This window comes from Oryctolagus cuniculus, chromosome 16 (genome assembly GCF_964237555.1).
Source record: "Oryctolagus cuniculus chromosome 16, mOryCun1.1, whole genome shotgun sequence".
In the NCBI taxonomy this organism is placed as follows: domain Eukaryota; kingdom Metazoa; phylum Chordata; class Mammalia; order Lagomorpha; family Leporidae; genus Oryctolagus; species Oryctolagus cuniculus.
The window spans coordinates 43,036,609-43,062,841 of record NC_091447.1 but is presented as its reverse complement, the minus strand read 5'-3'; the positions used below and the strand labels follow the sequence as shown (position 1 = coordinate 43,062,841).

The 26,233-nt window shown below is 44.2% G+C and overlaps 1 protein-coding gene and 1 pseudogene across 2 annotated transcripts in view; both read right to left on the bottom strand.

The window, feature by feature from the left end:
- Window positions 1-26,233, bottom strand: part of CDK6 (cyclin dependent kinase 6) — a 234,537-nt gene that overhangs the window by 120,975 nt on the left and 87,329 nt on the right. The window lies entirely within an intron of this gene.
- The window catches only part of LOC127492680 (solute carrier family 2, facilitated glucose transporter member 3-like), a 29,168-nt pseudogene continuing 24,609 nt past the window's right edge, over window positions 21,675-26,233 (bottom strand).

Sequence of the window (26,233 nt, the reverse complement as noted above, 5' to 3'; positions counted from 1 at the left end):
GGAGGGGCAGCAGGAGGTGGTGAGAGGGGACCCTACTGTTTCACATTTAGTTCAGCAACCAAAATCCAGTGAATGGTAACTTAACCTGTGGTAACTATAATAACAAGAGTGCTTGATACTAAGCAGTCACTATGTGCCAAGCACTATTCGAAACAGCTTCTGTGTAGTAACTCACTTAAACCATACCACAATAGTGAGGTAAGTAACACCATTACTTCCATTTTACAAGTCAAGAAACATACACAAAAGCAGAACAGGTTAATTCGTCCAAACATGTAAAATGAGGCAAACCTTTTCATCTGTTTTCCCATTCGTAAAAGGGCAAAGTAACAAAACTTACTTCTTCAGATTAATGGGTGTGAGGTGTTTAGCACAGCAGTAAGCATTCAATACGTGACAGATGACTGCTATCATTACTAACCAGTGCAGTGGGCAGGGACATTCAGAAAATATACCAATACTAGATCTAAATTTTACGACTAATAAAATTAGATACAAGATTTAAAACTCAGAATCGGTATGTCAAAGTAGGAACTTAAGACATTAGCCACGATACCATGATCCTCTGAAATCTGGGGTTGATAATTATCTAAACAGTGTGTAAAAGGGAGGAGGAACTATTCTGTTCCCATGAAGGCTAGAAAAAACAAAAAGGCAGAATCATGGAGTTCTGAACCGGAAGGGGCTGGGATGGCCCTCAGGGAAGAACAATGCCTTCGTGTGTGGTTTTACGGCTTGGGTTCCTCCTTTAGAGCTGGGAGTTCTGTCTTCACCTCCTCACTTGTTCAAAATCAAAGCCTTAATTTTTCCATCTGTAAAATGGTAAAAATATCGTTTGCTTTCCAGAACGCCACGTTTAAATGGAAGTAATGTATGCAAAATGGGGATGCATTTCCGGCACAAACTTTTCAACAGATGGTAATTATTGCTGGGGGAGAGGGAAGGTCAGTGTGAACCGAGTACTAGGAGGGAGCGAGCAGTGACCCAGGAGGTCCTCTTTACTGGATACTCTGAACTGGGAGGGCCTGGTTTGTCAGTTTCCAAAGGTAAAAGCTGTGGAGGAAACCACTCTGGGGAGGGACGGCCCTGGAGACTCGAGCCCCACTGCGAGTGAAACGACCTGCAGTGAACACACAGTGTGTGAAAATGAAGCCCGGCACTCTAAAGAAAGTGCTCTTCTGCGGCGGCAAACGCGTCTTTATTGGAACCACATGCGCACAACTTGTAAGCGCTGGTTTTAAGCAGCATGACTAACCTAAAGTAATGTCACGCTGGCTCTTCATCTTTAGCTTCCTATACACAAAGCATCACCCATTTAAAACAGAATGGAGAATACACCTGCCTGGTTCATGCTGCAGTATTCAGAGAATGGAAGCAACCAATTAGAAGTAAAAAACTTTAAAAACCCGAACTAATTAATTAATAAAAAGGTCCATCAAAATTTATAAAAAGCCCTAACTACAGTGTAAAATAAGAACATGTGTACATTGTTATTTGTGTATTTATATAAGCACATACTGCCTTCTTAGTTGTAAAATTGATAAACATGTATATACATGTTTAATACAGAAGTTCTTAAGTTTTTGGAAATCTAGAGTAAAAAGAAAAATCATTCAAAATCCCACTGCTCAGAACACAAACTTCATGTTAAATAACAATTTTTTTTCTACTCTGTCTTAAAAAGATTACATGTATTATATGTATATGTTTAAATATTTTAATAAAAATTGTTATTATTCTTTATCATTATTTTGTGTCGCTTTTAAATTCATTGTGAATATTTTGCTCTTCAACGAAATTCTCCCATGGAATGTTTTTTACGCCATGTGATTTTTAATGGCTGTACGATTTTCTTCCCTGGGATATGCCATAATCATTTTTAAAAAAGATTTATTTGAAAGTCAGACTTATACAGAGAAAGGAGGAGGCAGAGAGAATGAGATAGAGAGAGAGGTCTTCCATCTGCTGGTTCATTCTTCAAATTGCTGTAATGGTTGGAGCTGCATCAATCCAAAGCCAGGAGCCAGGAGCTTTTTCCGGGTCTCGGGTCTCCCACACATGGGTACAGGGGCCCAAGCACTTGAGCCATCCTCTACTGCTTTCCCAGGCCATAGCAGAGAGCTGGATCGGAAGTGGAGCAGCCGGGATTTGAACAGGTGCCCACGTGGGATGCCAGCTCTACAGGCGGTGGCTTTACTCACTAAGCCCTGCTATAATCATTATCACTGGGTTTTGGTTGTGCTATTTTAGCACTTACACTACAGGTCTGGTTCTCGTTGTTGAAGGCTAGAACAGATTAAATTCACCTGTGAACATCATTTCAGCCCACAGGTGAAAAAGCATTAATCCACATGCCTGCAGTAACAGTGATTCCACAGCAATGATGCCTACAGAACTAAGTTGGTTCTATGCAGGAATTACCACTCTTTAGATTTTATTAGGCTGTTTTTGAAAACCTTTCCTTAGAAAACTGAGTTTCCTTTTAAGGCCAGAGTATCTAGATTCAACAGTGTTCTGAACCAGTGAGCTTTGAATCAATGACTTAAAAAGCAAAATCTTAACAGTGGGTATCTGGAATAGCGGTTAAGATGCCTGCATCCCACATCGAATGGGGTTCACTTCCTGGCTCTGGCTCTCAGTTTGTTTCCTGCAAATGCAGGCCCTGCTAGGCAGCAGGTGATGGCTCAGGTAGCTGAGTTCCTGCCAACTCCTCTGGAATGAGCTCTTGGCTCCCGTAATGCAGGCATCCCGTATCTGCACACCAGCTGAAGCTGCTCGGCTTTCCATGAAGCGCTCTGCTAATGCACCTAGAAAGGCAGCAGCAGATGGCCCAAGTACTCCAAAGGGCCCCTGCACCCTTGTGGGAGACCTGGACGGCGTTCTGGCTTTTTGGCTTCAGCCTTGTCCAGCTCCTGCCGCTATGGCCATTTGCGGAGTGACCCGACAAATGGAAGATTTATCTTCTATTCCTTTTGGTCACTCTGCATTTCAAATAAATAAAATAAATCCTTAAAGAAAAAAGGTCTTGTCCAAAATCTCATCAGTCAGTGATTCGAATGCCAGTTAGGCTGATGAACCCACGGACCTTTGATGAGCATGATTTGAGGAACACCCCTTAGTCTTTAACCATCATTTACTGGAATGCCTAATTTCAAAGGTGAAATAAATTCAGCTATGTTAGGAACCTTCGTTCCAAAGAATAATAATAATCAGCTTCAATCCAGAGAATGATAAGTGAACAAGCATTACACAAGGTAAGAAAAATAGCTTTCCTTCGGAATCACGTGAAGTGTTTTAATCAGGCATTTCAAAGGACTTTCTACTTAAGCCTATTATCTGTTCTATCTCAGTTTATAGGATTGCGAGAGACATACTTTAAATTAGCTCCTCGAGATTCTAATCTAAATTAATCTGTCCCATACAAGCCTCAAATATTTCACAGTAACCCTAGTGATGGGATGTAAAGAAATGTCAGATGCTGCCAAGTAAGGCTCTTTAAGTTAAACACAGTTTTAAAAGTGTCCCTTTTTACGTTACAAAGCACAGTTGTGTTATAAAAGGGCTGAATACCTCATCACAGGCAGGATAAGCAGTCACCTGGGCCTTTTCTGAAACATGTGGCCTGGAAGCACGTCTCAACAAGACATGCCAGCATGGAATGAAGTCTGACTCCTAGGGACTCTAGGTGGGGCTTTGTACCCAGCCAGATCCTCTCAAAAGAATCTGGACCTGTCTGAATACTTAGCAGTTGTTTCTTTGTAGATGTTTTTGAGCTCTGGCCTCTGGTTCCTTTAACATCAAAGCAAACAAGCACATTAAAAGGCTTCTCTACAGGGCAAAAAGATTTATCACTGTGCTCTGTTTTCTCTTGTTGGGAGAATGAGCTCCCATTTGCAGGTTCACTCCCCAACTGCCCACAGTGGCTTGGGCTACAATAGTGTTGAGCTGGGAGTTATGAAGTCAGTTCAGGCCTTCCACGAGGGTGGCAGAGACCCAACTATTTAAGCCATCACTACTGCCTCCCAGGGTCTGCATTAGCAGGAAGCTGGAGTTGGGAGCTAGGGTTGGGAACCAAGGCAGTCTGATATAAGACACAGGCATTTTTTTTTTAAACCAAAGATTTATTTTTCTGAAAGGCAGAGTTACAGACAGAAAGAAGATGTTATATTCTTTCTTCCATCTGCTGGTTCACTCCTCGAATAACTGCAATAGTCAGGGCTGGGCCAGGCCAAAGCCGAGAGCCTGGAACCCCACGCAGGTCTCCCACGTGTATGGCAGGGGCCATTCTCTGCTGCTTTCCCAGGCCCATTAGCGGGGAGCCGGATACGAAGTGAAGCAGCCAGGATGTGAACTGCGTTCATACGGAATACCAGACGCTGGCCCTGGACACAGGCATCTTAACCAAGATACCAAAAGCACCCAATTTATAACATACACTGAATCACAGAAATAACAGCTTTAAACAGGCAATTCCAGATATCTGGATCTATCAATCTAATCTCAGTGATACATTCACATCCTCAAAATCTTAGGATGAACAATTGTATATCATTGTTTATTTAAATATTCAAAACAAGACATATTCCACGTGTAAACAAGTATAATCTTTTATCCTTATAATTTATAAACCTCTCTCTTCAAATTTGTTGTTGTTGTTGTTTTTTTTTTTTTTTTTTTTTTTTTTTTAAGATTTGAGGCCGGCACCGCAGCTCACTAGACTAATCCTCCACCTTGCAGCGCCGGCACACCGGGTTCCAGTCCCGGTCGGGGCGCCGGATTCTGTCCCGGTTGCCCTTCTTCCAGGCCAGCTCTCTGCTGTGGCCAGGGAGTGCAGTGAAGGATGGCCCAAGTACTTGGGCCCATGGACCCCTGGCCGCGGCGGCTATTGGAGGGTGAACCAACGGCAAAAGGAAGACCTTTCTCTCTCTCTCACTGTCCACTCTGCCTGTCAAAACAAAACAAAACAAAAAAAAATTGAAAGAGTTACAGTGAGACAGAGAGAGAGAGAGAATCTGTCATCCATTGATCACTCCCTAAATGGCTGCAATGGAGGGGCTGGGCCAGGAGCTAGGAGCTTCTCCAGGGTCTCCCAAGTGAATGCAAGGGCCATCTTCCACTGCTTTCCCAGGCCATTAGCAGGAAGCTGGACTGCAAGTGGAGCAGCCAGGACACAAACTGGAGGCCACATGGGATATCAGCATCTGCAGGCAGTCTGCTACAATGCCGGCCTGTTACCTAAGTTTTCACAGAAATGTTGTCAGATGTCCGTATCATGGTTCGTCTCCTATGAAGGGTGTCAGAAGAGTCCTACAGTCTGAAACAGATCACGTATAACACAGCTCCTTTTTCAGTCACCTATAACATGTTGAATTATGGTCAGATACAGGAGAGGGGTGAAGGTTACCCGGTGCCTACACACAGACGGCAACAGTGAGTCACGAAGCAGAGGGCTGTCAAACACAATGAGGACCGGTCCCAGGACCCCATTCTGGTTATGATTGATACACAACTGTTCTTACTTCCAGCTGTGGTAAGTGAACAAAACATAATTTACTACGCTGGCTGTCTGAAGTGTGTGGTCCAGTACTCAGTGTGCTCCTATCAGACAGCTTACTGCCAGAACTTCTTCAGCTGTCAAAACTGAAAGTCCACGCCCATTGAACAACTCCCTGTCTCCTTCTCCCCTCAGCCCCTGGAAACCACCAGTCTACCTTCTGCTGTTCTGAATCTGGATATTCTAGATACCTCACACACAGTGGAATCACACCACATGTCTTTGTGAGAGGTGCATTTCACTAAGTGTGTCACCATATTTTATCCATTCTGTCATGTGTCAAAAATTCCCTTCCTTTCAAGGCTGAATAATATTCCATCTCACAAAGGTGCTCCACTTGGTTTATGCATTCCTTCATCGAGGGACATGTGGGTTGTTTCTGCTTCTTAGGTTAATGTGAACCATGCTGCCATGAACACGTATGAACCATGATCTCTCTCTGACTCTGCTTTCAATTGTTTTAGATATAAACTCAGAGTGGAATTGCTAGATCTAGTCACAGAATCTTTTAAAACCACATTTCTCCTATAAAATGCGGTCTGTGACTAGTATATAAGCAATGAAACAATGGGTAAGAAAGCCACATCAAGGTCCTAGGGAGTCTGGTGGGCTCAGTCACTCCCCGGAGACTTCACCTATTTCTTTCTGGACTCAGGGAGAATCAGCCTACATCAAGCTACCTGGATGCACACGTCTGCTACTCTACAACTAGCCACGGTTCCTGATGCCTTCGCTCGTCAAATCTCAACGTGCTCCAAAGACGTGCTCCAAAGAGGGCTTTCCCCCCATGTCTCTCTCCTCACTTTGGTCCTCAGCACATCAAAGAGGGCTTCATTTAAAAGCACCAAGGGCAAAACAAACATTCTGAGAAAGAGGGGTGTTAAAATGGATTCTGCTGACACTTTCAGACACCTGCAAAATTCTAGCTTGTGAATTTAAACCCAGCGATTAACCACAGAGCTTGGACAAAAGCTATGAGTTAGTTGACATGGTTTTCTGTTTTTATTGATTCTAAGGCAACTGGAAAAGACCTTAAAGAGTGGCTCTTGGTATAAATTTTACTAATCGAATATGTATTCTCAGGAGAGAAGGGAACGATTAGCCACTCATTTCTGGAAGTGATGATAATGCTGAGAAGGTAGAGAATCTGTCTCAACTAACTAGAAACTAAAAAACAAACGTACAAACAAAAACAACTCATTTCAAGCAAGCCTGACAGTGCAATGACTGAAGTGGAGAGCCTGAAAGAATCACTACCTCGTCTTCGTGGCTATTAGCCCCCTCACTGTGCAAAGTCATCAGGAACTGAAACTACAGACATGCGATGTTAATTATAACTTCTTCAGAGCAGGATTCAAAGATCGACATTGCATAAATAAGAAAATATGAAGTACAAGTGCCTAGGTTGTTAGCTAATGACCCAAATGGTTACTGTTGCAGCCACACTGTTTTGTGATGCTTTTAAAAACACTTAATAATATATTGTGATTATTTCTCCATTCTCTAGAGGGAAATTATAACATTATGCTTAGGCAAAATACCTTCTTCATTTTCCCCATTCTCCCTCTCAATTCCCTCTTTTGAGAATTTTTCCCTCTGCCCTCCTTTCTATCTGAATGAGGTGATGTATTAGAGAAGCTGGTTTTCCAGCGCAGAATGTATTATTTGCCACTGTAGCAGACTCTGTTGGTTGCCAGTCATGAAGGACTGGTCCAAGCCAATCCAATCTCCATGTGTCGGAAACTGATCCAGGGATGGGCGTGAGGGGCAGACCTGTTAGGGAAAGTTTAGGGCTAGAGTTTTAGGAAGCATCAGCAGAAAGCTCTCTGCTGCATCCCCCCCCCCCCCCCGCCCCGTCCCCAGACCCCACCTAGGTCTTTCACAGAATGCTACTACTACTTGAGGATGTGAACTTGCTGCTATAGTGACTGTCCTGAAACTTCACAGGGGACATCACCTGCACACATACAGAGGGATGGAGGGGCCGGCGTCGTGTGTAGTGGGTAAAACTGCTGTCTGCAAAACTGGCAGCGCACATGGCACAGTTGCATCCTGGTTGCTTCACTTCTGACTCAGCTCCCTGCTAGTGGTCTGGGAAAGCAGCAGGAAAATGGCTCAACTACATGGGCCCCCCAGTGCGAGATCCCTGCCATACACATGGGAGACCTGCGTGGAGTTCCAGGCTCCCGGTTTTGGCCTGGCCCAGTCCTGGCCATTGTGGTCATGTGGGGAGTGAACCAGTAGATCAAACATTTCTGTCTCTTCTTCTTTATATCTCTGCCTTTCAAATAATAAATACATCAATGATAATAACAACAACAATAATAATAGAAGGGGGTTGGAGTCTGTCTTTTTTTTATTATTATTATTATTTTTGACAGGCAGAGTAGACAGAGAGAGAGAGAGACAGAGAGAGAGAAAGGTCTTCCTTTTGCCATTGGTTCACCCTCCAATGGCCACCGTGGCCGGCGCCCTGCGGCCGGCGCACCGCGCTGATCTGATGGCAGGAGCCAGGTGCTTCTCCTGGTCTCTCATGGGGTGCAGGGCCCAAGCACTTGGGCCATCCTCCATTGCACTCCCGGGCCATAGCAGAGAGCTGGCCTGGAAGGGGGGGAACCGGGACAGAATCCGGTGCCCTGACTGGGACTAGAACCCGGTATGCCAGCGCCGCAAGGCGGAGGATTAGCCTGTTGAGCCGCAGTGCTGGCCTGGAGTCTGTCTTTGGTGACACCAATGACTCACCTCTGGCCCTTATTTAAAGCTACTGAATGTTCAGTAACTTGCAGTTCCACCAAGTGACTCTAATCAATCTAACCTCACCACCACTGCAGGGACTCAAGCCTACTGTGGACTTACCTTTCATTTGCATGCACCGTCCCTCCCCTCAGCCCCTGGGACCTGCTCCAACATTCTTGCTGCCCGTGATCTCTGCAGGTGGTTCTTTTCCCTCTGAGCCACGCACCTCCTCCCATCCATGCTCGGAACATCTCCTTCACTGCCTCCATTTGCTCACAACCCCCACCTTCTGCAGGGACTCTGGCTCCTCATCTACATCTCGCACTCCCTGTTTTCCTGCATTGCTTCCACATCACTACGATGCCCAGCTAACACTTCAGAGAACTTGGCCTTTTTAACGCAATTCCAGTATACACCATCCATGTAACACACTCAGATAGCTATTCTGCTTTATAAGTGGGACATTAGTAATACAGTTCTGGAACTACCTTTTTCACATCACCATGTGTACTGAACTCATTCACATGCAGATCTATTTCTAATACAGGCCTATTGGTCAGTTTTCAATGGTTGTATGCTAAAGGCTTCAAGCATTTGTTAAATTACCCACCAATTTTAAATGTCACTTTTATCATGTTCTAAATTAACTGAACTTGTTTCTGGGCTTTTGCTGTTTAAGTAGAGCACCTGTCTCCTTTAATTATTGAATATTCAGAATACATTTAAACATGAGATCGGGAAAGTTTCCCCTTTCTGTCCTTTATAAAAACTCCTGGGTATTCTTACATGCTACTATTCTGGACTGATTTTAGGATCACTTTACTGAGTTCCCATGCCCTATTTGCTATTGTTGCTGAAATAAAAAATATTAATAGATGAACTTCAGGGGAATGGGTACTTTTACAATTCAGTCTTTCCCTTTCAGAACACAGTGCAGTTCTTTCATGTGCTCAAGTCCTCTCTGGGGCCCTCAGTAAAGTGGTATCCTTTTCCCCTCCATGCAGTGCCTGTACCTCTGAGGCCCCCAAGAGTGGGCCTGGTCTTTATCCTCTCTCCAGTGCAAGACACCCAATGCTTCCCCCTGTTCCTTAGTTCTCAGAATCTTTTACTCCCTGGCAAGCTTAATCTTTTTCTTATGCGAATCAGAGCCTAGGGGCTGGTGCTGTGGCATAGCAAGTTGCAGTGCCAGCATCCCACATAGGCTCAAGTTCGAGTCCTAGCTGCTCCACTTCCAATCTGGCTCCTTGCTAATGGCCTGGGAAAGCAGCGCAAGATGGCCCAAGTGCTTGGGCCCCTGCGCCACCTGGGAGACTCGGAAGGAGCTCCTGGCTCCTGGCTTTGGCGTGATCCAGCCCTGGCCATTACAGTCATTTAGGGGAGTGAACCAGTGAATGGAAGACCCTACCCCCACCTCTCTAACTCTGCCTTTTATTCAAAATAAAATAAATCTTAAATTGATTACTGAGTAGTTCTTTAGTGAAAAGGCAATGATCCTGCATTGTGGTTTATCCACTAACAATTTACAGAATGCCTGTCAAGTGGAGGCACAAAATAAGTTTAAAAAATAAAAGGCTCCTCTTGGAAATTTATAACCTAAGTGAGCCTCTTGCACATGAGACATAAATTTCCATTTTTGAGGACACTGTGATTTAAAATAGAGGGTACCAGGGGTAGGAGTTTGGCATATGCCTGCATCCCATATTGAAGTGGCCTGGCTTTGAGTCCTGGCTCCGCTCCCAATTCCAGCTTCCTGCTAATGTGTATTCTGGGAAGAAGAAGATGGTTCAATTCCCTGGGTCCCTGCCGCCCATGTGGGAGATCTGAATTAAGCTTCTGGCTCCTAGTTTCAGTTTAGCTCAGCCCCTGCTGCTGTGGGCATTTGGGAAATAAACAGCAGATGAGAGACTCATCTCTCTCTCTCTCTTTCTTTCAAATAAATAAAATGTATAAATAAGTAAATAAAAAGAAAGGGTACTGAGTTTTGAGCTAAAATCTCTGGTTCTGAATTTGTGTTTACCATTTATGTAATCTAAGGGAAGTGAACTGCAACCTTTGTAGGCCTTAACCTTAAAAAGGAGCAAGTTATGTAAGATGTTATGCCATTGATATTTAATTACTGGTATTATGGTTTTATATATTAAGTAAGATAGTATATACTTAAGCACTTTATGTATGATCAGGCACTTGCTACCATTTATTCAAAAGACCTGTGACACCCCTTCAATGGATGTGGCAACGCACTGAGCTAGGTCTGTGTTACACCTGAAGACCCAGTCCCGGGAAGCTCCTACTTTAACAGGGCAGAGAAGACATAAATATGCACCTACACAGCTCAGGTGGGTACACTGTTAAGCTCCAAGGAGGAAGCGGCAGCTGAGCTGACCTGAGAGGTAGACTAGCAGTAGGTTTGGTGTGAGGAAGCACCTGCCAGGGAAGACAAAACTAGCAGAGGCTTACAGGAAGGCAAGTGCTTAGGTATCTGGAGATCAGCAACAGCCCAAGCAAGACCCTGTTCATGTCTGTTTCCTCAGATCAACTTTCACCGGCCATCTTTTGAAGGCTCCGTTGCAACTTCAGGTCGTATACTGGGTGAGCGTGGGCCTGTTTGTTATTCAGCCTTTTGCTCTCTAGTATCCAGCCTTACTTTCCTCATCTACAAAATGGGGATCACACTTTCTTGTAGGGTGGCTGTGGGAACTAAAAACAACGGGTGACCCTCCCAGTTTGGGCAATGGGCACCTACTATCTTCAGTAACATTGCAAGTCCAGGTCTACCTGGTTTTCTCCCACCATTCTTAACCCTCATTACTAATGTCAACACAACTGTTGTATGTATTATAGGATACAACCTCTAAAACATTTGTATTTCAAGTAAATCAAGTGCTATGCTGACTCTTCTTAATTCTCAAAGTCTAAGGATTGCCAGCATTTTAGGTCTGGAAGGGTTCTTAAGGATCATGTTGCTATTCACTGTACACATTACACGTCTCTGTAAATAACCAACGTTCAGATTTTTTCTATGGGGTCCTCCGACTGTTGAGATTCTCTTAAACTGTCCTTTGGGTGCCTTTATAGGACAATAACTGCATACACTATGAATGCAAATACAAAATGTTACTTAGAACAATCTATTCAGAAGCTACTTCTGAATAGGGAAAAACATAATAATGAATTTTCTTACATAATTTCCTCTGGTTGCTTTCCCGGCTTCACAGACACGCAGGAGCATTTGTGACACAATTTCCTTATGTTATCCATTAATGCTGAGCTGTGTGCATTCCAACCCCGAGAGGAGGAGAGGAGCAAATGAGGACTCTGAAAAGAACACTTCGCTTCATTTGGTCAAAAAATGGTCTTTACAAGGATTTTTATTATGGGCCATAAAACACTGCTTACCACAATGTACCTCTTCCTTGAAACAGAAAGGAAACCCTTGCAGTGGTGAGAAGCTGAAAGCAAAACCCTGAAGGTCCTCGTGCCTCCTCCCCATAAACACATCTGTGAGCATGAGCGGCTCCGGCTACAGTGGCATGCACAGCTGTTTATGGGGACTCTGAAGAGGCACACGTCAACATTTTTCAGTTGGTGTTGCTGCAGGGACTGGATGTTGAAGCTGACTGCTAGGGTGAAGGCAGCTAATATGTTCCTAGGCAGAAGGCAACCATATGCTTCCCACTAATGGGCTCTTAGTTTCCAGGAGGAAGCAGCTTTGGCGGTCACATGCAGCTGGGGGAAGCATGGAGGCCGGCAGGAAAGGGGACCATTGGGCCAGGTGGACCCGAAGAACTCTCCACCAGGCTGGCCACGGAACGACTGCCTTACGAAGAATTCCACAGGGCAGTGCTGAAGCTGGCACCACAATACAAGCTGTCCAGGGGCAAGACGGGCATCAGTATGGCTGGAAGCTCGGAGTCTTACGTGGTACAGGTGCATTTATGTAATGCACGCCCCTAACATGGGAGGTTCTGGAACTTCTAGTTTTCTTAAACATGCCCCTCTGGCCTTCCAATCCTTTCTTGGCCTAATCGCCCCCTGCAGGCTTTCAGTATCATTCTCCCAGGCACTGCAGAATCGTCCTCCCTCCACTTCTGCTTATACTGGTCTCCCAAGGACTCACCTCAGGAAGCCACCTGCCCAGCCCCATTCCTACAATTAAGACTGATGAGCGCCGGCACACCAGGTTCTAGTCCTGGTAGGGGCGCCGGATTCTGTCCCAGTTGCCCCCCTTCCAGGCCAGCTCTCTGCTATGGCCCGGGAGTGCAGTGGAGGATGGCCCAAGTGCTTGGGCCCTGCACCCCATGGGAGACCAGGAGAAGCACCTGGCTCCTGCCTTCGGATCAGTGCGGTGTGCCAGCCGCGGTGGCCATTGGAGGGTGAACCAACGGCAAAAGGAAGACCTTTCTCTCTGTCTCTCTCTCTGTCACTGTCCACTCTGCCTGTAAAAAAAAAAAAAAAAAAAAAAAGACTGATGAGCAAAACCACCACCCCGAGAAACGGGGGGCTCACTCATCAGCTCTCCAACCAGCTCTGGGCTTTCAGTGTTCCCTTTTCTGTTGTCCTCCCTGGCTACCAGTGGTCACTTCTTTGGGTTCCCTGACTCTCTACTTTTACAATTATGCTTCTCAAAAGCATCTTAAACTCTAAATCCTGCCTCTACTTCCTCTCCCCCTCATCCCTTCCTGGCTTCCACACCTTGTCACATGCTGATGCCTCAGGTTTCAAAGCTCCCTGCTGTGTTTTCTGGAACCCTCCACAGTAACTGTCAAGCCAGTCTGTCCCACAATAAAAACAGTTCTTCAATGTCAGACATCAAAACCTTTAGCCTTTACGTCTTATCAATGGGACCACCATCTACCCTAATGGCTGATTCAGAAATCTAATGGCTATCTTGGAGTCTTTCTTTCCAACTACAAAGCAAATCTGTAACCCACATTCTAGTCATTAGTTCCTCAATCACATTTGAAATAAACCGTCTTCTGCCATCTCCAGGGCCCTTGTTGTCACCAGCATCCCTTTGCCTGGATCTTTAATGTTCCAACATAGGCAGCTCCTATGTTTAGATTTATGCATCGTTAACCTTTTCTCCATGGTGCTAACAGATCTTTCTGAAGTTTATGTCTGGAATCATACAGAAGTCCCCTCCTGCACATAGTAAAACTTAGCTCACTATGTAAAGCACATGGATGCTAGAGCCCTAACTGGTTCCATTTTCCCCCTCCCTGTTCCTACAGCCTGCTGGTGACAAGCTTTATTGCATCTCTCTCCTTTTGCAATGCTGTTCCCTTGCCCTGGAAAGCTCCCTCCATTATCCTAATACACATATCTTGTCTGCGTGGCTCCTTCCAGTTTGTCTTCCAGGTTTACAGGAAAGAAGTCCTGGCCAAATCCCAGGCGACTGTCCTTCACATGAACAGGCTAAGCTGGGTGCTCTCAGTTCTGGTACAGAATTTATCCCACTTTACTCAACTGTAACATCTCCCTCCTAGATCAGAGCCCTTTGATATTAAGAGAGAAACTGGAAATGGGGGTTGGGGCGAGACAAAGGAGCATCCTAGGCAATTTATGGACATTGCCTTTCCCCCAGGTACTTCGCATATAACATTTTATTTAATTCTCATAGCAATCCCTTAAGCAAAACCATATGCATTGATACCCATTCTAGCTTTGTGTCATGGGCCAGTTCCTGTGGCAGTTGCTCCAGGAGGCTGGATAACAATGGCAGCTGGCGGTGGAGAAAGGGAGGCTGCAAAGCAAGGTGCCTAACTCACAAGTCCACTCCACTGAAGCCTGGCCTTGTCCTGACCTTGTGCCCCAGGTGCACCTGGTGCTGCTTCAGCTCCTCAGGCCTCAGGCACTAAGTATGAGGGGAATGAATCAATGGTACCTTACAAAACTGTTATGAACTAGCAATCGCACTTCTAGGAATTCAGCCTACAGAACCACCAGCACACATTTGTCCTGAGTCAATACAGAGCGGTTCAGTGGGATTTTGTTTGAAAGAGAAAAACAAAAACAAAAACACTAAATTAGCCACCAGCAGGAGAACAGTTAAATAAATGGACATGCCTACAAGCTGATACCAAGCAACCATTAGCAAGAACAACGCTAATTCTAATATGGAACTAGATAAATGGATAGCAAAAGGATTAATTGTCAGACACATTAAGAGAACAGCTCAATTCTATTTTGAGAAAAGAAGAGTGTTCATGTTGATGTTTGTGTGGCTTTTCTGCACTGGGGTTGCCAGATAAAACATAGAACACTCAATTAAATTGGAATTTTAGGGGATGGCATTGTGATGTAATATGGTAAGACACCATCTATGACATCCCATATTAGGGCAGGTTTGAGTCCTGGTTGCTCCACTTCCAATCCAGTTCCTGGCTAATGCACTTGGGAAAGCAGTGGAAGATGGCCCAAGAGCTTGGGACCCTCATCCACATGGGAGACCTGGCTGAAGTTCCAGACTCCTGGCTTTGACCTGGCTAAGTACTGGCCATTGTAGCAATTTGGGGAGTGAACCAATGGAAGAAAGATCTCCCCCTCTCTCTGCCTTTCAAAAAAACTTTCAAAGGGACTCTTCCTTTTAAATAATAAATAAATAAATCTTTAAAAAATTTGATTTTCAGATAAACAACAGTCTGTTCGATTCAGTATGTTCTATTCAATATGTAGGACATATTTATATACAAAAATGATTTGGTATTTCTCTGAAATTAAATGTGAGTTGAATGCCCTTATTTTATTTGCTAAATCTGGTAACCCTAGTCTGAATACATAGAAAACCGTTTGTAAGGAGACAAAGCTACACCCTCTGCCAATGGGTATGGCACAGAGAAACTAAACGGAGAGATCTCTGTCTATAGATCAAGGTTTAAAGTGGCAGAATTAAAAGTGAGTTTTACTTTCTTGAGTTCTTCTGAATTTTTCAGTTAAAATTATATATTAATGTGCCTTTTACTAGCTGTTAGTTTTAAGTTAGTAGCCAGCAATCTTTGAAAATATAAACTTTTTTTGAAGAATTTATTTTGAAAGTCAGAGTTAGAGGGGTTGGCGCTGTGGCACAGTGGGTTAATCCTCTGCCTACAGTGCTGGCATCTCATATGGGCCCCGGTTCTAGTCCCGGCTGTTCCTCTTCCAATCCAGCTCTCTGCTATGGCCTGGGATAGCAGTAGAAGATGGCCCAAGTGGTTGGGCCCCTGCATTCATGCGGGAGACCTGGAGGAAGCTGCTGGCTTCAGATCAGCGCAGCTCTGTTTGTTGCAGCCATTTGGGGAGTGAACCAGCAGATGGAAGACCTTTCTCTCTGTCTCTCCTTCTCACTATCTGTAACACTACCTCTCAAATAAATAAAATCTTTTTTTTTTTTTTTTTTTTTTTTTTAAAGAAAGATTTAGAGAGAGAGGGAGAGACAGAGAAAGATATCTTCTATCTGCTGGCTCATTCACCAATAAGAGCTGGGTCTGATTTAGTTTCACTGTTTGAAATATGTTGGAATGAAAGCTAAATAATAATGGCTTCTGAACAACCTTGAGCTTTTTTTCCGGCTGAGAGTAAAAAGCTTAAAGTTACCAGGTAACACCACCTGAGGAAAAGTCCTACGCAGCCACCCACAAGGGCCTCTTTCCCGGAATATCTGCAGCCTCCCCTTCCTTCCTCCTGCTCGTCAAAATCAGCCTATGGAGTTTCTGAACACAGTGTCTAACTTTTCCTGTGGTCCTGAAGCTGGTAAGCAGGCAATCTGCAGCACATGTTTTGGGGTGACCCCAACCCTGGGGCGCGATGCCTGCTGCTCTGCCCAGGGCCCTAAGGCCCATCAGTGCTTACTGGAGTCTCTCTAGTGCTCTCCGGCTTTGTGTGGTTGGCTTTTATCTTGTATTCTTGTGCCTCAATGGTCACACAGAAACACACCCTCTGCACACATCAGAATACACATTCACAAAGCAGCACAAGAGGCAGGCTGAGAGAATCGTTTTTCTTCTTCAGATCTGTAAACTCTTCTTATTCCCCTCTTCTGCCTTGTGTCGTCAGCATTTTTTTGATAGACAAAATGGACACTGGGAATTCAAAGTTTTTAACATTTATAAGCCTAGTTATAAATCTGCTCCATTCTACAATTTACTTATCCATTCAGCCATCCAATAAACATTCACTGAACACAGAGCAAACGGATATGCTAAGATTGTATTGAATGCTAATAATCCCAAATTAACAATTCCTTTTTAGTACAAATCTTGTATGCCTGCAATGGTCTTTACTAGTGTGGCAGTGCCACCTGAAGTGGCATTGAGACTAGGTTTCAGGAATATTTCTTAATAAACCCCAGTCTCTTCCAAAGAGGTAGCCCCTGTTAGAGGTTTGCTGCGTACTCTCCTGTACTTGGTTTTATGGACTGTATGAGATACACATGCACTTTAGATAAAGGGAACCAGGCTGAACTCATATTCCTAAAATTTGCTCTTTGTTCCCCATTCAACACTGTGCTTTAATTTCTTATGTTTACATCATTCTCTTAAACTGTCACAAAGAATTCCATACAGTGTCACAGTCTGGTCAGCATCTCACCTTACTGATGAAAACAGATTATTTCCATTTTCCCCATCAGATCTAATACCACAGGAAATCCTCTTATTCACACCTGTATTTGTACTTGAATCTGGATTTCTCTGATAAGAAGCACCTGAATATGTACATTATTAGTACTGTCAGATTATCTCTAAAATGTAGTGCCAATTTATACTCCCACCAGAAAAAAGTTAACACTACCCATTTCTTTTTATTTTACTTTTTAAAGATTTCTGAAAGGCAGAGTTACAGAGAGGGAAAGAGAATTAGAGGGGGATATCTTCCATTCCCTGGCTCACTCTCCAGATGTCTACAACGGGTAGGCCAGGCTGAAGCCAGGAGCTTCATTTGGGTCTCCCACATGGGTGCAGGGGCCCAAGGACTTCAGTCATCCTCTGCTGCTTTCCCAGGTACATCAGCAGGGAGCTGGATCAGAAGTAGAGTAGCTGAGACGTGAACCGGCACCCATATGGGATGGTAGAGTTGCAGGCAGTGGCTTAACTTGTTAAACCAGCATGCTGGCCCCACAATCCATTTCTTAACGGTTTCATCAATACTGGCATTATCAAATTTTTTTCCTGCTTGCTTCAATTTACTGGGAGAAATACTTCAGTCATTGTATTGCTTTTCCTTTATCTGATTATTGTGATATTTGGGTATCTCTTCAAATTTATTAACCACTTATCTTTCTATATGCTCACAACCCCTTCTTTAAATATCCCAAGTTCAGGATCAAGTTTGCTGGGTTGTGTTTTACAGAATCCATCTTTTCTTTATCTTTGAAACAATGGAACATCTCCCATTTCCAGTATTTTGGCACCCCTCCTAGATTCCACGACTCCTCAAAGGTTACCTAGGGCTCAGCAGCTGCAGCCGCAAGTTCTTGCAGTGCCCTCAGATACAATTTCCCATTCCAGGCCAACTCCAACAAGACTAAACTAAATAACCACCCTCTGCCCCAAACTGACAGTTCTTTTCTGCTTACCTACTTCGGCTCCTCCCAAGGACAATGAGTCAAGTCAAATCCTCCCAAGTGTTGCTTCATAGTGCCTCATGGTTTTTCAGTTTAATCACTGCTGCTGTCCTTCTGGATCTGACCCTGATCTTCTGTTGTAAAGTCTCCCACATGGGACGCTGACCAATCGTCATGACCACTACAGGGACAGGGCCCACTATCTGCAGTAGAGCCTGCCATTATTCCCCCATCAAGCGCATTTCCCTCCTTCGTAACTGGCTTTGTGACACCATCATGATAAAGTCCATTGCTCTCTGCTCAAGGGGCTTCCTGTCCTCATCTCTCTGGATGCACCCAGTCTAATCACTGTCTCTAAGTGCAAACTGACAAATCTCGAGCAAGACTCCAAACCCAGGCTTCTGCTGGTTTGTGTCACTCATGACTCAGAGTACCATCTTTTTTTCTTTTTATTTCTTTTTTAAAAGATTTTATTTATTTATTTCAGAGGTAGAGTTAGAGAGAGGTCTTTCATCCGCTGGTTCACTCCCCAAATGACCACAACGACTGGCTCTGAGCTAATCCGGAGCCAGGAGCCGGGAGTTCTTCCAGTTCTCCCACATGGATGCAGGGGCCCAAGCACTTGGGTCATCTTCCACTGCTTTCCCAGGCCATTAGCAGAGAGCTGGATCAGAAGAGGAGCAGCTGGGACTAGAACCAGGGCCCATATGGGATGCCAGCATTGCAGGCAGAAGTTTAGTCTACTATGCCACAGAGCTGGCCCCTCAGGGTAACATCTTCAAGGCCCTATAGAATTGTCATACTCAGGGCCGGCGCCATGGCTCACTAGGCTAATCCTCCACCTAGCGGCGCCGGCACACCGGGTTCTAGTCCCGGTTGGGGCGCCGGATTCTGTCCCGGTTGCTCCCCTTCCAGGCCAGCTCTCTGCTGTGGCCAGGGAGTGCAGTGGAGGATGGCCCAAGTGCTTGGGCCCTGCACCCCATGGGAGACCAGGAGAAGCACCTGGCTCCTGCCTTCGGATCAGCATGGTGCGCCAGCCGCAGCGGCCATTGGAGGGTGAACCAATGGCAAAAGGAAGACCTTTCTCTCTCTCTCTCTCTCACTGTCCATTCTGCCTGTCAAAAAAAAAAAACTCACTCCTTGTGACTCCAGGATCCCATATGGGTGCTGGTTTGAGTTCTGGCTGCTCCGCTTTCAATCCACCTCCTGCTAGTGGCCTGGGAAAAGCAGAAGATGACTCAGTTTTGAGCCCCTGCTCCCATGCAGGAGACCTGCAAGAATCTCCTGGTTCCTGGTTCTGGTTTGGACCAGCCCTGTACGTTGCAGCCATCTGAGGAGTGAACTAGCAGGTGGAAGATCTTTCTCTCTTCCTTTCTGTGCAACTCTTTCAAAGAAATCAGTAAATCTTAAAAACTGTCACTTTTATCATGAAAGTGAAGTCCTGTGGCACTTGCCATGGCAGTTGTCACAGATTCCCTTACATGGTGGCTATTTCTCTAGGTATCTGACAATAGATTTTGAACTACCTGTATAAACTGTGTCTGGGTGATATGTTCACATTCTTTAGCATGGTAGATTGAATATTCTGCACAAGGGCTTACAGAATACATTAGGTATAAAACTGTATTTCTTTCCTGGATCAACATTCTTGTTCTTATTTAAAGCACACCAATAAAAAGTGATGCATTTTAAATTCATCGAATATTAGAATCTTTTAAAATTAGCATTTCAATTTGGCCAGCTGCCAGCAGGAAAACACAATGTGTAAGGATGGAAGGAAAACGCACAGATGTTAAATATGCTCTATTATTCCCAGGGCTTTCACTTTTTAAGCGTTCACTACACAATGGAAAATTCTTAAAATCAACTCTCTAAACTTACCATGGCATTTAGTGCATTCTATACTTAGAAAATTACAGATAAAAGTTTATAGGATTTGAGTTCCCAGAGAATCTCAGGGTTTTTAACTGGAACTCAGAAAGCAACTATTACACCATCAGCAAATAAGAGGTAGAAGGAAGTATGAAAAAACGATTTATAGTCAATAAAGATCCAAACCAGATGGAAGAAAGGCCTCCGGGTCAAATACACAAGGGACCTTGGTGGATCTTTAAGGCTGCTATGCAAAATCTACTTGGTATCAGTTACAGCCATATTGGTCAGCTCCTGGCATCACAAGTCACTTGGTCTGTACTGTGAACAGATGGATCTTTATGTGTGAACCCAGAAAGTACACAAGAGAATGACCATCATCCTTTGTATCACCAGGGCACTGGACTCTAGAAAATGCCTCATCCTTTTCAACTCATTTGATTTGCATATTTTTTTTTTTAAAAAAAAGGTCTTTTAAAAATAAATTAATTTGAAAGGCAGAGTGACAAAGAGGGAGGGAGGAGACAGATTTTCCATCTGCTGGTCCACCCCAAATGGCCTGCAATAGCCAGGGCTGGGCTGGGTTGAATCTGAGAGTCAGGAACTCTATGCAGGTTTTCCTTGTAGGTAGCAGGCACCTAAGCACTTGAGCCATCATCTGCTGCCTTTCAGGTTCATTAGCAGAAGGCTGGATGGGAAGCAGAGGAGGAACCTGATCCCAGCACTCCAAGATGGGATGTGGGCATGCCACACATCCCATGTGTGGCTGGCTGCTTAACTCACTGTACCACAAGACCTGCTCCTGGTCACACATTCTTTACCCTTGTTGTACAGATAAGAAAACAGAGGCTCAGAGAAGTTAAATGACTTGACTAGGTCCTGTTGTTAGTAAGTAGATGTCTGGTGGGGACTCATTCATCACAACATGTAAATAAAATGAAATAAGCAGATAGTAACTCCCAAGACGTCAGATCTTTAAGTACTGTAGTGTCTCCCCAAATCTGGTCTGGGTATTGCTTCCTGAAGTTCCATAGAGGGCAACTCTACTCATATCCCAAGCTGTATCTCCCATTCAGACCTGTGCAATTAATGCTAATACAAAGTTTGCAAGTTGATTTTATCAGTAAGACCAACAGGATAACATAAAATACATGCCAGTGTCCAAAATCTGCCCTGACACCCTTCAAGATGGGCATGCAGAATCATTCCCACCATCATGGGTGTATATTTGATGGTCTGAGTACACTTTGGCCCTCCTCTGTGTGTCTCATAGGGAACAGCTGATCTGATCGCCCTGCAGTGCTTGCCATTTGCATCCTGTAAGTTTCTGGAGGCATTCTGCTTTACTTATTTTTAGCCACTTCTGGTGACTGCAGAGAACTTTACATCTAAAAAATGTACAGTAAGTGCTTATGGAATTGAACAAAAATCATGTGTTCATTCCACTTATATGCTTATTGGATAAATATGCAAATAACCGCTAGAAGCTGAGAGACAAATAATGAGGAAGGATAAGAACTTTGATGATACATGAATATTACCAAAATGAGAGCTTGACAGAAAGCATTAGAGCCCTTTGCAAGGAAAAGGACATACACCTAGGCTGAGGCTCTAGTTGAGAATCAAATGTGAAGAGAGGAAGTTCTAGTGAAGACTAGTATCACTGATTCCTGGGTTAGGTCAGTAAGAACTGAGGGCGAAGTTTAAACTAACATTGCCTTTACAGGAGTGTGCGAGGAAGTATGGCGACTCATTCACACCGTAGCAAGATGTTTAAGTGAAGGTCTTTATTAGAGGAAACAATTCTATCCAAGTGAGGACAAAACCCCATTTACAGGGTTGTTGGAAAGCCCATGGGCCTGGAACAGACTGGATCTGGTTTACAGTCTCAACACTGGTGCCAACTGCAGGACCCTGGGCAACGCCGACTTCGGAGGGACACACGTTGGGGGTGGGACTAGGAATTCCAATGTGTTTTCCAATGTGAAAATTGTATACTTTCATTGATTTGTATATAAGTGATGCCTTCAAGCCTTTAAAAATGGCTTCCTGTGTAGCTTAAAAATGACTCCTCCAGTTTTGTTTACATTTCCAATTTGTAGCTCTCACTAGAGAAATCTGGCCAACCTCTCAAGATTTTGGTTTGCCTTGGGACTGTACTATATTTAGGAAATTGCAAGCAAAAAAAAAATATATAAACCAGTAAAATGAAAATGGGTTGAACCTACACAATCAACAAGAAATATAGAGTCACAGTGATCCAACTTTACTGCACCAAGTCATTTCTGAACAAAAGTGAAACAAAGTAACAGATCCCTGTCAGGCTGGAAGGCCAAGCTTCTCCAACGTTACAGTCGCTGAGGACCTGATGGAACGGGTGGTAATGCTGGTTGTGAAAAATCTGTCGTGTGATATATTTGCAATTTGCATTGGCTTTTTCATCCAGTTAATCACTACAAGAAAAATTCCAGCCTAGGAGGCCTTTCTGTTTTTCACAAAGGAAACAGACACAGATTCTGATATCTACAAAGAAACAAATAAATTCCAGGAGTGTTTTCTGAGTTGCATGGCGGAACAAGGCGATAGAATTCCTTCAAAATACTGAAATTCTGTTTCTAGTGATCCTCAAATCTTCATTTGTTCTCAAATTAAGGCATAAAATACAAAGACACACAAGAAAAACTGCAAAGAATACCTAGGCAATGATGAATCTCCTACTTTAGATGCCAGATTACTTCTCAGACCTTAGGGAGAAAAGGGGTGTTCAGGATAAATTTTAGCTTTGAAGTTGAGGTTTCATTCACCACTGTTACGGTTTGTATGTCATCCTTCCTGAATTTTAAGAAGTGAGGCAGGATCTTTTCATTGGAGAGAAGAGAATTTAACTGGAGACTCTCCTAATACGGACGTTTTTAATGACAACAGTATGGCTACAGCAACCACACACACAGATGACAACACACAGATTTATGAGGAAATATCCTAACGGTTGTAATCATGTAGGCAGTTCTATTAATTTCTTATAAAGAAATGAGGCTGCAACTTGGTAAAGCATACTGTATGCATTCCTGAATGGCTGGAGAGTAAATCTGAAGAAATAAAGTTTATTTTCCTTAACTCTTAATATAATTTTAGAGGTGTCAGACAAAAACCAATGCATGGAATGAACAGCCAATATCTAATAAAAAGTTTTTACTTCTGAATCCTCTCATTGACACCATGGAGCTTAATAACAATAAAATTTAATGCATCTGTCTTTATTTCATTTCTGAATTTATTTTACACACTTAGAGGCTTAATAGCAATTAAAATTATAAAAGTAAAGTACTTCAAGTGACCCACAGGGCATGGAAATGCTAAAACATTCATGTAAATAGGACTCAGTCATTAAAGAGCACTGACAAAGATATATAAATTATGTTTAATTCTACTATGGTGACTTAGATGAAAACAGCCTGATGGGTTGTGCAAGAGCCACAAATCTAGCTCCTGGCTCTTTACTTGTGTGAACTTGGGCAAGTCATTAATTAGCTACTTACGCCAGCTGCCTCCAACTGCAAAATCAGGACAGTGCATAAGAATACACTCTGGGAAGTCTCCTTCAGTATTTAATCTTTTGAAAAAGACAAGTTCAATCAAGATACAAATGTATAGGAAATGCTAATTTTCCTTAGACTTGCACACGAAACAATGTCTTCCAATGGCATTGCAGAGCCTGAACTCTGCCACTGCTGATGCAAGTGGTCATGTGTATTGATTCCCCAGGCTTGTGTCTACACGACAGAGAGCTCTGAGGATAAACAGCGGATAAGTTCTGGGGAGAAGAATGCAGTGACTCATTAGCACTGGAAGTGAAACGAAATGCTGCCCCAAGTCCTGTCGAAACTTCAGGATCTAAAATGAGAAACTACTTTTTCCCATGAGAAATCAGTGATTATAATTTCAATGAGGGTCAGCAAAGGTCTTCATGTTCTTAGCGGACAGGTTTAAACACAAGTGTTTTCAATGAAATATGCCACTTTATAAAATACAGGCCCGATTAATTAACATCAAAACTAAGAGAATTTTTACAGAATTACATATGGACACAGGACTAGCAAAGCAGTTCACCCTGACTGATGCTGCTGCTATTCTGAATACCAGAGTGGTTAGTAATGATCGGTGCCTTCCCCTGGAGCTCAAACTGGCTAATCATCACTCAGTAAATTGGTATTTTCTCTGCTATTCCTGTTTCCAAGCAGCTAGCACTCTTCTGGAGTCCACACTATCTCCAGGTAAGTAAGCCTGGCATCTTATAACAGATCCTGAAGTCAAGCCTGGAAAACACTTCTGAGAACACAATGCTGTTTGAACAGAGTAGTAATCACTGATTCAGTTTCTCTACATTTCCCTACTTAGCTGAAATAAGAAACGACTTTATGGTGAATACATTCAATTCTGAACACCAAACTGTGACATTTATGAACTAATTCAACTCAATGCTTCAATATTCACCCAAACCAAAATAGAAGTCAATTACTGGTTATCCCCTCAAACCAGAGATCAACAACACGAGTAACAGAGAAATCATACACAGTTTGCCCACAGAGCCAAGAAGACACCTACAACGCAAGGTTGAGCTCACGTTCACATGTATCTCTGTGCACTCCACTGATTTTCCTTCGGATCTAGTAGCTAAAATATTATCAGTACCTGACAAGGCAGAGTTTGCCAAATCTAGGCATTATTTTGACATTAAAAGTAAATACTTTTATGTATTACTGGGTATAGTTAAAATTGGACAAAAAGATCATCTTTAGAAATGGCAAGTCTTGCTCCAACAGGCCCATGGCAGAAGCTGAACATGGCCCTTGCTGCCCCTACGCCAGCTCTGCGATTCCCTCCTACTCCCTGCTATCAGCGAGATGAGAGGACCCCTGGAGTTGCTGCCTCGATTGGCCCTAACTCCCAAGTCAGTGCCTGGAACGATGTAAAGGGAGACTTGACTCCTGAGTCAGTGCCTGGAACGATATAAAGGGAGACTTGACTCCTGAATCAGTGCCTGGAACGATGTAAATGGAGACTTGACTTCTGCCTGTTTCACCGTGACATCTTAGAAAAGTCCCTACCCCCTGAGCTTCTTTCTTAATCTGTTAAGATGGGCATCCTAGACTAGATGACATCATAGGACCACGACAGCCTGAACACTTAGTGATCATGATGCCTCTTCTTCCACACTGGAAGAGGGCGAGTCCAGTCAGTGTGACACCACGTTCCTCCTAGTCAATTATCCCAACGGTCACTTCCACTCCTCACTCAGAGTCATTTTTTTCCTGTTATTTATTGGGGAGGGGGTGAGGGGGCACCCATCCACTGGTTCACTTCCCAAATGCCCAGAACAGCCATGCTGGGTCAAGAGGTAGGAATCCAATTTCCCAGGTGGGTGGCAGGAACACCCAAGGACTTGAGCCATCACCTGCTGCCTCCCAGGGGTACACATCAGCACGAAGTGGGAAATGGGAACAGAGCCCAGATTCAGAACCAGGCATCTCAGTGGCAGCATAACTGCTATGACAAGTGCCTTCCTGACACTTAAAGTTATTTATTTGAAGGGCTGAGTCAGAGAGGGGGAGACGGAGACTAAGAGATCTTCCATCTGCTGGTTCACTTCTCAAATGCCTGCAACAGCCAGGCTGAAGCCAGAAGCTGCATCCGGGTCTCCCACGTGTGTGGCAGGGGCCCAAGCACTTGGGCTACCTTCTGCTGCTTTTCCCAGGGAGCTGGATCGGAAGTGGAGCAGCTGGGACACGAACTGGTAGCCCATATGGGATGCCAGCATCGCAGGCAGTGGTTTAACCTGCTGTGCTGCAGCGCTGCCCCTAAAGTTATCTTCATGGTGTCTGAATCTTCCTCAACAATACTGAGGAAAAATTCAAGTGTGATTATCCCCTCCAATGTCTGTCCTTGGTGCCATCACTCAGGTGGATATCAGCTCCCATCTCCAATGCTCATCACTACTGACCAGTCTCAGAATTGTCATTTGCACGTCCCCAAACAAAATGCTATCCATTGAGAAGACCAAGTTCTGCTTATTCAAGGCTGAACCCACCACCTGCTGCAGTTAAAACATGAAAACGAACTGCTCATTTTTGCCTCTCTATTCTCTAACCAGTCTTAAGTATTAGTTCACAGGAACCTGATTTCACACAGGGGCCCATCTCATTCACCTGTCCCTCATGGACAAACCCAGCCCAGAGCGCGGCATGTGCTCCATTCACTCTGTTGGGATCACAGCAGTTTAATCACGCTCATCCTCACAGAAACAAAACTGCAGCTTCTTTTTGTCTCCCCGTTTCTTCCCTCATCTTGCAACACCTTCCTTCTCTGCCAGGGGTTCTCGCTTCCCAAAGCTCTCGCCTACGGCCTCAAGAGCTTGTGGTGATGGAGCCCTGGACAGTGGAGCCAGCTCGAGCCTGCCAGCTTGAACCGCTTCAGTTTGAGCTGAGGAGTTTACCGTCCCCCTCCTCCTCTTCCCCGTGGCAGTAAATTACCGA